The following is a 12389-nucleotide window of genomic DNA, read 5'->3' as shown; positions in this document are numbered from 1 at the left end:
TTATAGGATATAATCAAGCAATCAAATATAAAAAAAGGTTATAGATTAAAGTTTTGAGGTATGGATATGCTTTGTCATGAAGTGCTCAATTTTTATACATACATACATATATATATATATATATATATATATAGGGAGATCAAATGAGAATGTTAACTATTTAAGAGAATACGGAAACGGCCAAATCACGTGCAAAATCACATGTGATTTTTCATTTACGGTCAAAAAAAGGTGTGTGGGTGACTTTGGCCTCGTCTTCAGGTCGTGGGGCAAAGTTGCATGAATCACATAGTGACTTTGGCCTCGTCTTCAGGTCGTAGGGAAAACTTGCGTGAATCACATGTTTATAACTATTCTTATCAATATTTTCTATTTAATAGTCTTAATTAGGTTGATTTGTTTCCTTCTCAATGAGATGTAAATGTGTGTGTAAATAGGGTCCATGGTTGTTAATAAAACTCATCAAAGCCTTTTCATCTCTTATATGGTATAAGAGCATTGATCAATTTTATTCCCATCCAATTTCTTATCATGGCAAAGAATGGCAACACCACCACCTCTTGCATCCTTCCTACCTTAAACACCACCACCCACAACCGCACCTTAAAAACCTATCTCGGCAATGGTGTCTTTATGAGGGTCATGTCGTTTCTTAATACTCCGCCTTCAAACAACTCTTCCTTCACATAGTTTTTCCCACGTTTCTCATCGGTCCAAATCCAACCCGAGTCTTTTGCTCGGCTCCTCAAACTAATGTTGCTACCTTCACTAATTTCCCTTCCTTTTCATGGCTCATGGACAGCGGTGTCACTCACCATGTCAAAAATGACATCGCCAACCTAGCTTTACATGCCCCTTATGACGGCTCCGATGATCTCATCATTGGTGATGGTTCCTCTCTGCCGATTTCTCATATTGGTTCTTTCTCTCTCTACTTCTCATAAATTATTTAATTCTCCAATGTTATATTTCTACAATCTATATCTGGAAACATTCTCTACATGGAAAATAATGCTCTTGTGAATTCTTACCTACCTCTTTCTGTATTAAGGATTGCTCGATAGGCCTCACCCTCCTTCAAGGGCCAACTAATGGGGGGCATCTATGAATGGGCCCATCACCTCCTTTCGTTCACCTCAAGCATGGTCGTTCCTCCCACCAATTGGCATCATCGTTCGGGTCATCCCTCTATTGATATTATTAATACCCTACGCAGTCAAGTGCCATTGAATCTTCCTTCATTTAAGTCTACTTGTAATTCTTGCAATATCTATATCTATAAAAGTCATAAACTACCCTTCTCCAAGTCTACTCTTACTTCTACCGCTCCGTTAGAACTAATATTTACGGACGTTTGGACGACCCCTATTCTTTCATTTGAAGATTTTAAATACTATGTCATTTTCGTTGACCATTTTACAAAATATATTTGGTTATACCCCCTCGAACAAAAATCTAATTAATACTCTTAATTAGGTTGATTTGTTTCCCTCTCAACGAGATGTAAACGTGTGTATAAATAGGCTCCATGGTTGTTAATAAAATTCAACAAAGCCTTTTCATCTCTTATAGCTCTCTTCTTCCTTACACCCCACTACTGAAAACACTAGAAAAATGAAAATTGGACCCTGATAAATTTTCAAAATAAAAATCAAACCTAGAAAAGTTTTCAAATGTTCTACCGAATAACCCCTAAAAATCCTCCTACCATAGCAGCAAAATCATTTCTATCCACGACCACAAGAAAAGAAGGCTATGGTCTCCTTCTAGGCAGGGTAGTCATCGACAAAGAAAAAATAGTGAAAGGCGGTGACGAAAAAAATTATGGAAGGCGTTGAGAAAGAAACAAACCCATGAATCTGTTGCCATCTACTTCTATCCTCCGTAAATGTTTCTTCTTGCTTTTTGGAAAACGAGAATTTTTAATGTATGTTTATGGAAAAAATAATTTTGACCATGAAATCAAAGTGGTAGCCAACTAGCTATTAGCAAAAGGAAAATATATTTTTGTATTTAGAGTTATTAGTTTTAGAATTTATTGAGTTGATTGGACAAACTTAAAGATCAATTTTTATTGTTGATTGATCAATTCATGTCAAATGTTAGGAAACAAACATGGTCTTAATGTAAAAACAACCAAACAACACACAAGGTTAAATTGGTAATTTTCTGTCATCCAAACTATCTATTCAAAACACTTCCATTCAACACTAAATTACACATAGTCTCTTAATCATTGTGACCACTTAATCAATCTACACCAAATCATTCAACAATAACCAAACAACCCCAAAAGTGCATTAGAATGCAAATTAGTTCAATTATGTTTTTTCTTAATTTCATCCATTTCACAACTTTTTCTTCATGTGTTGTGGATACTGGATGGTTATTCTTCAAGGAATGTGTGAGAGTGCTCTTATGCTAAGGAAATGCCTTCTCTTAAGCTAGGTTAGAGAAATAAAATCGTATAACAAAATGTGTCTCAAAGTACTTAATTTCTATATATATGACCAAATTGTATAGCACAAGATTAGAAAAACAAAATTAGGGATCTTGTTGGTAGTAGAGAAAGACTATTGGATTTTAGTGGGAACTTAAAGTGGGTTTGGTTTTACAAAAATAAAATGGAATTGAGAGAATTTGGATTTAAAATCCATTCCAATTGTTTACCAAATTAGAAATCCTTGTATTTTAATAAAATCCCTTAAACATGGGATTTGAAAATCGTTTTCGGAGGGGTGGCATTTAAAATTCAAATCCGGCAAAGAAACCTATCGCTTCCATCCTGCCTCGCTTCCCTTCCCTTCCCTTCCTGCCTCCCTAACCCGCCGGTGCTCTCTCCTCCTCGCCGGTGCTCTCTCCTCGTCGTCGTCCCGCTTGAAGCGGTGCTCTCTCCTCCTCTTCGCCGCCTTCTCTCATCAACCCGGAAAAAGATTTGTTGGGAGAACTGGAATTGGGGCTGATCTTCAATAGAAATCGGTGGCTTTCTCCTCCTCAGAAATGATCGATCATCCATTTCTTCTTCAAAGTACATCTAAATTTCAAAAATTTGTGCAACTTCATCTATCGCTGGCAAATCATCAGTTCATGATTTTACAGTCAAGGTATTTATAAAGGAAAAGTCCTGCTTAGGGTTTTGATTGTTTCAATTTCGTGTTCAAACGATGTTGTTTTTGTGATCAAACATTTGCTTTGTGATAATTCAGCTTCGAATCTTCGATTACTCTAGTTTAGGGTTTTGATTGTTTCAATTTCGTGTTCAAACGGTGTTGTTTTTTTTTTTGATCGAACATTTGTTTGGTGATAATTTAGCTTCGATTTACTTAGTTTAGGGTTTTGATTGCTGAATTTTGTGTTCAATAAGCGAAAACGTTTCTGAAATTGTGGTCTAGATGATTTTGCATTTTAAGAGATGAAACAAAAAAACAATAGTATCGTTGATTCACTTGACTGCTTCTTATTCATTCCCACCATTTTCAAATCTGTTCATCTCCTTCTAGCTCCTAAACTCGACAGTGTTCGAAGTGTTCTTGGMGAAACTTTTCATCATCTAAATTYGGTGAGAGTAGCTTTTTCCAAGTGATGAGAACATTAATGACTTGCTTAGGTGACTTGCTCATAGTTAGATTGTTAAATATGTATTTTGGATTAATAGGTTTGTTGGTTAAATAGGTAGTTTTAAGAAAATAAAAGAGATTTGGTGACTAAAATAATTACAAAAGAAAAAAAAATTTCAATCCAAATCCTACAAACCAAACATGATTTACAAAGTAATGGATTTCAAACCAATCCAAATCCTGCAAACCAAACACATGAATGGATTTTAAATCCCTCCAAATCCAAATCCCTCCTACAAATCCAAATCCCTCAGAAACATTCCTGCAAACCAAACGCACCCTAAACATAGGAATGGAAGAGATTTTGGAGGATTTGGAATTCCAATACATTCCAATCTCGTGTTTGGTTTGCAGGATTGCTCGGATTTGAAATCCATCAAACATAGGATTTTGAAATCCCACGGTGGTGGTTGGGATTTCATGGGATTACGTAGGATTTGTTTATTATAGTGTTTAAAAATATGTTAAAAACATTTGTTTGATAATAATCAATTAATAAAAAGGTAATTTAATTATTTTTATAATTCTTTATAACTTGTTTTTATTATTTAAAAAATGGAATCCAATTCCATTCCAAATCCTAAAACCAAATACCCTAAAGATCCCAAATCCAATCCCTCAAATTCCAAATCCTTCCACGAAATCCAAATCCCTCAAAACCATTCCTTCAAACCAAACGCCTCCTTAGTATTATTTGGTTGTCTTGTTCTTCTCCCTAGGCTAAATACCAAAATGATGATTATGAGGAAACATTGGTTCATGTAGCATTATGGCTGAAAAAAATATTTGTATCTAGTGGGGCATCATGTTGGTATATATGAAGAATGCATTTGTTAATACACTTGTTAAGGAGGTTTAGTTGGTTTATATGGATTAACCACTAACTTTGAGGTGGAGTAGACTTTCAGACTATGCTGTTACAACGGTCAAAATACAAAGTAGTGGGCAGGACTGATGTTTGAAATAGCGCTTATTGCGGTGGTATAGCGGTTCATCTAACATTTCTAAAGAGTTATATATATATATATATATATATATATTATATATGTATGCATACATGAAGATATTATATGCAATAATTAAAAATATAGTGTCAACATCAAAACATCAACTTAAACAAGTTTCACAAAACAAAATAGGAAACGTGTTCATAAACGATGATAGAAAACTCACAGTGTCGAAGAAGGTTGACTGACAACGATGATAGAAAGAAATTAAAACCTAAGATTCTAAGAATTTCTAAACCGMATGYTGGAGCCTGGATGATATTCGTTGAYGGTTAATGGATTAAAATAAMATAAGGGCCCAAATCAAAATAAAAGCCCAAGTCAAAATRAATGCCCAAAAACGACAAAAATGTAAGCATTAGATTCAGAACAGGTCCAACTGAGAATATCGGTATAGCAGATCGCTATTTACCTCAATATCGGTGAAATAGCGGTAAATTGCGCCGCTATTGTCGAAACCGCAATTTTCACCACTATTTTGCTTAGGACTGATAACCGCTATTGCACCGCAATTAACAACATAGCTTTTAGAGTATATCGTCTCTGTGTGGATGTGGCTTGAAACATAGTTTTTTCTCTAGATTTTCATTCAACATCATTCATAGACACAAAACTCTTGGACATTTAGCACTTCCTTATTCACTTCTATTGAACAAAACCATATATATATATATATATATATATTAATGTGTCAATAACAATGATACTTTATGGATTTTAGTTCGCCTATCTAAGTTCTGTTGACCGTCTTCTGTTTGCTTGTTATGGAAGAAAGACACAACTTAATAATTTTCAATTCTTTCACATGCAGGTGGAGTGTATACCTCTACTTWGTTCAAGCGAGTTTCTTTAACGATGATGATTTGAATTTTACATGTCATTTTTAGCATGAAAAGTGACAGTGTTGTTATAGAAGCTCTGTTAGCAATGGGCATCAAGTACCTACATGAGTAGCAGGATTTGGTACATTTATATACAAGCCATATAATATYTCATACCGAGAGACTATGTTTGAAATACAAAATGGAACAGAGGTGCTTTCTAGAGTTGCGGCACCCTAATCTTGTGTCTTTGCCTGGCTATTGTAATCATGGAAAAGAGAGATGCTTGTTTATGAATATATGCCCAATGGAACACTTGAAGATAATCTCCATACTTGGTACCCCTCTTTCTTGGCTTCAGCAACTCAACATCTGCATAGTTGCTGGTCGTGGGTTACACTACCTTTACATTGGTACAGGAATTCGGGTTGGGGTTATACATCGTGATGTCAAGAGCTTAGATATTAATATTATATTGTATAGAAGTTGGGCAACAACATATAGGACTGGGGGTTTGTTCAAAATAGGCCCAACGAATAAACTATCAATTTGTATCGACACACTTGTTCAAGGTACTTTTGGGTACCCGGATCTTGATTATTATGCAACTGGAAAGCAGAAAATCTGATGTGTATGCCGCTATGCCTAACATTGAACACATTAGACTTACTTGTCAGCTTTCGAGTTGTGTAATAGTTGGGATCCAGATACCCAAAAGTACCTTTATCATTGTCTTGATATAAGTGGATGGCTGATTAGTTGGCCTTGACAACCCAAAGTCCGGAAGTTTTTGCTGCCCAACTTTCATTTAACAAAATATTTGAGCTTTTGACATCACGATGTATAACCCCAATCAAAATTTGCGGTCATTTTCTTGGAAGTGCTTTGTTGGAAGCATGTAGTGGATACACTCTTGATGTGGACTGCTGGAGTTTTGCAAGATGGGCTCAAGAATTTATTGAAGAAGACAATCTAAAGCATATCATTGGTTCTGGTATAAGGGGTCAAATAACCCCAAAATGTTTGAAGGAGTTTGTTCTAATTGCAGAGAGATGTTTGCATGGCAATCCAAAACAGCTCTACCATACAGAGGTTGTGGCCAGTACACTGACCTCACCTGAGAAATTCAGTAATTCATTGCAACATGCAGACATGATAATATTTGGTAGAATGGCTGGTATGATTCCCTTCCCCTCCAAAGGAGAAAACTCTGGTATTTTAAGCTCCTCTAGATTTGCATGTAATATTCTGTGAATTTGTGTGTGATCGATCATCTTCACATATATAGCAGAATTTCAATGAAGACATAGAAATGCCATCTCTCAGTATTAAAAAGAACAAGGGTACTACTAGTTATTTAGTTGCATCAATCAGATGATAGATTTCTTTCCATTTCAGATGGTATTTCTTGGCCTCTTCATATGTTCAGCCCAACTTATTTAAGCTCTTTGGAACTACATTGTTTTTTTTTTTTTTTTTTCCATTTACGTAAGTTATAAGCAGTTAGCATAATAATAATTTTCTTTCCATATAGAAATGTAAACCATGTATATTCAGTGTATCTTACAACAAAACTGTTTCATGCCCTACCAGTTGAGGTAGGATAAATTGTCCCGAAAGAAATTTAAAAGAGGTGGAAGCCAAAAGAATTTTATTAAGAGGGGAATGTTTGTTTTGGAAGATGAATGAGGTTCTTCCACATACTTCTAACACAAAGTCCTTTGATATATTCGGCTCCCTTACAGCACTCTTCATTAATTCTCCCCCTTTAGTATTGCCCAACTTTTGCCTCTCTGAATGATCTCCTTTTGTACTATTTTCTGTTCTATACGTAAAAGTTCTGTATTGGATATGAATAAAACATCTTAAGTTATGTTATGTCAGCTATTCTCAACCATTGCCACTCCAACCTTCTCTTCTATATCTTTATATCTAATCCTATTCCTTCTTGTCTGGCCCAACGTCTATTTTAGCATCCAAATTTCTACTACAATCGTTTTATGTACATACTTTGATGGCCCAACGTTATTCTCCTGAAGTCATAGTTCCCATTTTTGCCTCATTTAGGACCAACTAGAAAGGCTGTCAAGTCATCATTAATCCACTTTGCTGTTATAGTATCTTCATCTTCRTAATACCAATTCAAACTAACAGAATATATCTTTTCTAACTACTCTTTGCAAACTGCAAAGCATGCTTACTTATCAACAACGCTAAAGTTTCACTTAATGTACTATGTTTTAAACAAGCTTAATCTAGACCTGCAGATTTTAATTTCTTTTATTCTTGCCCACCTTAGGTCTATCATCTTGCTTAGTCTCACCAGTACATGATAGTGGTTAGAATCATGCACCATTGTGTSCTATCTTGCATGTCATCCGTGAGTTCACCCATAACTAATGTAAAACGATAAAGACCCCATGCTGATCTATGGTCTAAACTGTGGTAATAGCAGTGTTCAAAACGGTGCGCCATGGCGCTATGTGGCGCAAGACGCGTCTCCGCCGTTACGAAATGGCCCATAGCGTTTCTGTAAGGCATAGCTCACGCCATGGCGTCTTGAAGCGCCCCGTGGCGTGCTTTTTTTTTGTAACACGCGATTTGTTTTCAATTTTTTTATTTTTTATCTTTTATGTTTTTATACTTTTAACTATAGATTTTACATTTTCATAGATCTAACTAATCACATCACTCACACTTTGACAAATTCATAGACGTTATAGACTCACGGTTAAAATGAAGTTGTAAAATTACCTTTCTAAGTTATATTTAAAATATTTAATCAAAAACATATTTTTATAATAATAATCTATATGATTTTTCTTCTTCTAGTATGAATGTTTTTTTAAGATCATTATCTGATTAGATAATATATAGAAAACATCTATGCTACATTATAAAGCAGATTTCATAAAAGTCTTAAAAACAACTTAAAATGCATAAAGTACAACCTTTTGATGCTTAAAGTCTTAAAAATATACAACTTCTTTATGCATAATGTATACAGTATAACCCTTTAATGCTCTCCACTACTCTCCTTGCATGCTACATTCACACTCCTCTAAGAAGATTGTCTTTCCAATACAAGCTCTCATCGCTCCGCACACTCTCATCACTCTGCACGCTCTCATCGATTTCCCTCCTAAAGGAATGATGCAAATTGACGATTCACACTCCTCTAAGAAGATTGTCTTCCCAATACAAGCTCTCATCGCTTCGCACGCTCTCATCGATTTCCCTCCTAAATTAATGATGCATAAATTGACGATTCAAGCTCCCGTATGATGATTACTTATTCAGGATCACCATGTAATGGCTCCACACACTCGCGATCCATGCTTCGAATACAGCTAGGGTTCCAATCGAGGTAATTATTTTTATTTTCCATCTTCATTTGGTTGGTTAGGGTTCTCAGTTTTCAATGGGTTAGCGAATTAATTGTTCCTCTATGTTGATTCCATTCAAGATTTCACTTATGTGAGTTTTAGGGTTCTTCCCAGATGGCCTTACTCTCGATCAGAGGCATTGGAGTGAGCTACAGATTATTATTCCCTTCTCCCCTTTGTGCATTTCTGTTTTACATTTAATCTTCACTGGGAAATGGCATAAGAAATTTAAATTTCCACTTTGTTTCAAACCTTAAAGGCCATTACCTATCATCAATCCTTGTTCAAAACAGTATATACTTTCATATTGTCATAAAACTCTTGGACAATTTCCACTTTGGGATACCCATTGCAGGCTACAGAGTTTTCTCTGTTAGAAGTTTATAGACTAAAATCTAAATGTCTGGGGATAGTCATTATTGATTTTGTTCACATGGTTTAATCCCTCCCAAACCAAATGTGAAGTTTGACTAGGCATATATTCCAAAGAGACTTTGATGTTGCAGTCTGGTTAGGGCTCGATCATCTCTCATCTACTCATTCCAATCGAGGTATTTTCCTTCTTTTGGTTTGAATATCTCATACGATTGTTTATCTTCCTTCCCCTTTTTCCAGTTCTTATTTTCAATTTTATCTTTTGTGTTCTTTTTATTGTATAGCCTCTTTCTTACCATGAAAATGGGTTAGGGCTGTTTAGATTTGCAATGGATTTTGGTTTTTCTCCAAAGCTTCATTTGGATTTTTTTTTATTATTTCTTACCTACCATCTTCACTTACCAAATATATTTTCGATCTTTGTCCTGCTTTTTTATGGGGTAAGATTCTTATTCCTTGTAAATTTGTAATCCTCACCGGGTAAGGTATAGTAAGGACCTGGTAAAATCTTACCCCGATCAGCATTTGGTATGGCAACTTAATGAGGTTAAAATAATGTGTTGCCAGAAAAAAAAGCTAAAAGCATTCATAGAGTGAGGTTAAACCACTAGCAAGCKGTGAGGAGATTATGTTTGCACATTTCTTGGACATCCTGGTTGGATTTGCTGCTTGTTTTCAAAACAGTTTGATCATAGTTCACTAATACTTGTGATCGTTTAACSTCGGTAAGTTGAATAAACTTTTACAACTCTGCTAATGATATTATATCGATGTGGAAGGAWTGTGTRTCACTTGGTGCTCACCCGATTCTTAATCATGCCTCTTYCTTGGGYATCACTGACGATTATCACCATGTTTATGATCACCGCCTGATCACCAACAGTTATAATCATCGATGGATCAACAAAAACAAGGTGGTACTAATTGACGTCTTACTTAGGGATCTTATCATCAACATATTTTCGATGTACTTTTACCGACAGATTATTGACAACAATATTTGTAATTCATTAACTGATTGCAACTTCTAAAATCTCCAATAACAGTGAAACAAACATAGCTTTATTGTAGTAGTTGATGACAGAGAGCACCCCACTATGTTAGCAAGTTTCCTATTATGTTTTCCCATGACATGTTAGCCGTATCTGGTATTAAGAGACCCCGAATAACTGTTGATGAACAGCAAGCTTCAGTCCATGTCATTTATAATTCTTTAACAAGGTATAAAGGAAAACGTTATTGTTCAATACTTCCTTCCTATTGTTTCTATTTAGATGTCCAGTTTTCACTTCCTAATTATGTAAAGTTCTATCACTTTTTGATCTTTTTATCTTTATTTTTTGGAGAATCAGTTTCAGATTGTGGGTATTTTTCTTGTATATTTTCATCTTATATTTAACATTTATAACAAAGTGAACTGGACATTTATATAGGAACATAGGGAGTAAAAATGCATGAATAGAGTTTGTTTTTTTGTGTTTATGGACAGTTTCTCATCCTGTTGATTCCATGTCAAGAGGATTGTGGTTAAAGAATTTATGTGTGAACTCTAATTGGATAACTTTGTGTATCAGAGAGAGTAAACAGAAGCGTGAGGAGTTATTACAGAAGTGGTCAGAAGGGCATACTCGACATCGTTCTTCAGCTCGTGTAAGTCTTGATTGTCCGATGTTGTTACTCATCTCATTGCAGTCTAACATTTTCTACAATTTGTTTTGCTGTAGAAACAGTCGCAAACTGCTTGTTTGTATCAAAACAGTCCCAAACTACTGCTTGTTTTGCTGTTTTCTTTGTGTTTTTCTAAGTAACATGTCCACCGCAAGTACATTTATGGTGGGTATGTTGCTTCCTACATGAGGGTGAGTGTTGTTTAACAAGAGATGTAGTGCATCTTTGAAAATAGAACATATGGTTTGAAAATAGTTGGTTTATATGCAGATTTTGATGGGAGATGAGCCGGAAAAGTATCGGTCTCACTTCTCTGAATACATTAAAGCTGGAGTTGACCCGTAAAACATTGAAGAGCTGTACAAGAAGATGCATTAAGCCATTCATGCTGATCCAACCCCAAAGAAGTTGGAGAAACAGCCTCCAAAGGAGCACACAAGAGGTAACCTTATTTTCTAAAATCTGTCCTTTTGATGGTAAAAAGATAATTTTGCAGAAGATTATGTTTATAAAAACAGAGAGATGATTATGTGTGTTGATGTTGTTTTTGTGGGTTTAGGTTCAACTTGAAGAAGCTAACATATGATGAGAGGAAGGAGAAGCTTATTGAGAGACTGAATGCTCTGAATGCGGCATCTGGTGGTGCAGATGATGAATGAAAACATGTTTGATTTTGAATTATTTGAAAAGAAAATTGAAAACAGTTCAATTTTGCATGCTTTGATGAATTTTTTAGAATGAGGGTGGAGATATTTGGAGACATAGTGGATTATCAATACGATGTTGGAATTGCCTTTGTAAGTTTCCATTTTCATTTCTGGGGATTGATGGTGTCTTTTTTTGGTTCAAGAAATTATCATATGCTAAGTTTATAGTTTAGATTTAATATAAAAGATTATGTTTGATGCATCTTTTATTTGTGCTTGTAATGTGAGATTATATATCTAAAGCAGCATATATTTTAAGCCAAAAATCTTTTACTATTTTTCATAAAATAGGCATGATGGTATTTACCTGTAAGAAAAATTACACCTATTGAACCCATATGATCAATTAGGTAAAATAATTGTATAAGTTTGTTTGGTGATAGCGTAAAGGGAAGACTACAGATTGTTACCTATGCTCAAATTTTGGTACGAAACCTGTGTCGTTGCTCTATACTCTTTGGATTTTAGGGGCCGTTTAACAAATGCTTACTCAGGTATGCGTTTACTAAGTCATGTTACTTCATTGGATGAATATGTCAAAGACCAAGAATCTTACCCGGTAAGAGCGAAGGCAAGAACTGAAAGTCTTACCCGGTAAGTGATTTTACCACGGTTAGCACTTATTGGGTAAGTTGTTACATACGATGTCGTTTTGGTAGACTAAAATCTTACCAGGTAAGTAAGCGGTAATGTTGAATTTTACCATTAAACACTTACGGGTAAGTGTTTAGATAAACGGCCGCTTAGTTATGTGGTAAGACGTTTGCTCCAACCATATGTGTTTGATTAGTGTTAGTCATCTAGATAT

General features: G+C 35.2%; 1 long non-coding RNA gene across 7 annotated transcripts in view; it reads left to right on the top strand.

Annotated features, from left to right (window-relative positions):
- Positions 1–11648, top strand: part of LOC112500778 — a 12651-nt gene extending 1003 nt beyond the window's left edge. Inside the window, exons 1-7 of one of the 7 annotated variants that reach the window (XR_003067369.1) lie at positions 2822–3104; positions 5436–6622; positions 8515–8812; positions 9297–9382; positions 10781–10856; positions 11145–11316; positions 11434–11648. This is a non-coding gene — a long non-coding RNA (uncharacterized LOC112500778). Of the gene's footprint in view, positions 1–2821; positions 3105–5435; positions 6623–8514; positions 8813–8933; positions 9383–10345; positions 10428–10780; positions 10857–11144; positions 11317–11433 lie in introns of those variants that run through there. The other 6 variants (XR_003067367.1, XR_003067366.1, XR_003067370.1 and 3 more) reach the window with 6 other exon arrangements.
- Positions 11649–12389: the final 741 nt, after the last annotated feature.

Source organism: Cynara cardunculus (assembly GCF_001531365.2).
Source record: "Cynara cardunculus var. scolymus isolate 2C chromosome LG 17, CcrdV1, whole genome shotgun sequence".
In the NCBI taxonomy this organism is placed as follows: Eukaryota; Viridiplantae; Streptophyta; class Magnoliopsida; order Asterales; family Asteraceae; genus Cynara; species Cynara cardunculus.
This window is presented reverse-complemented; position numbering and strand designations above follow the sequence as displayed.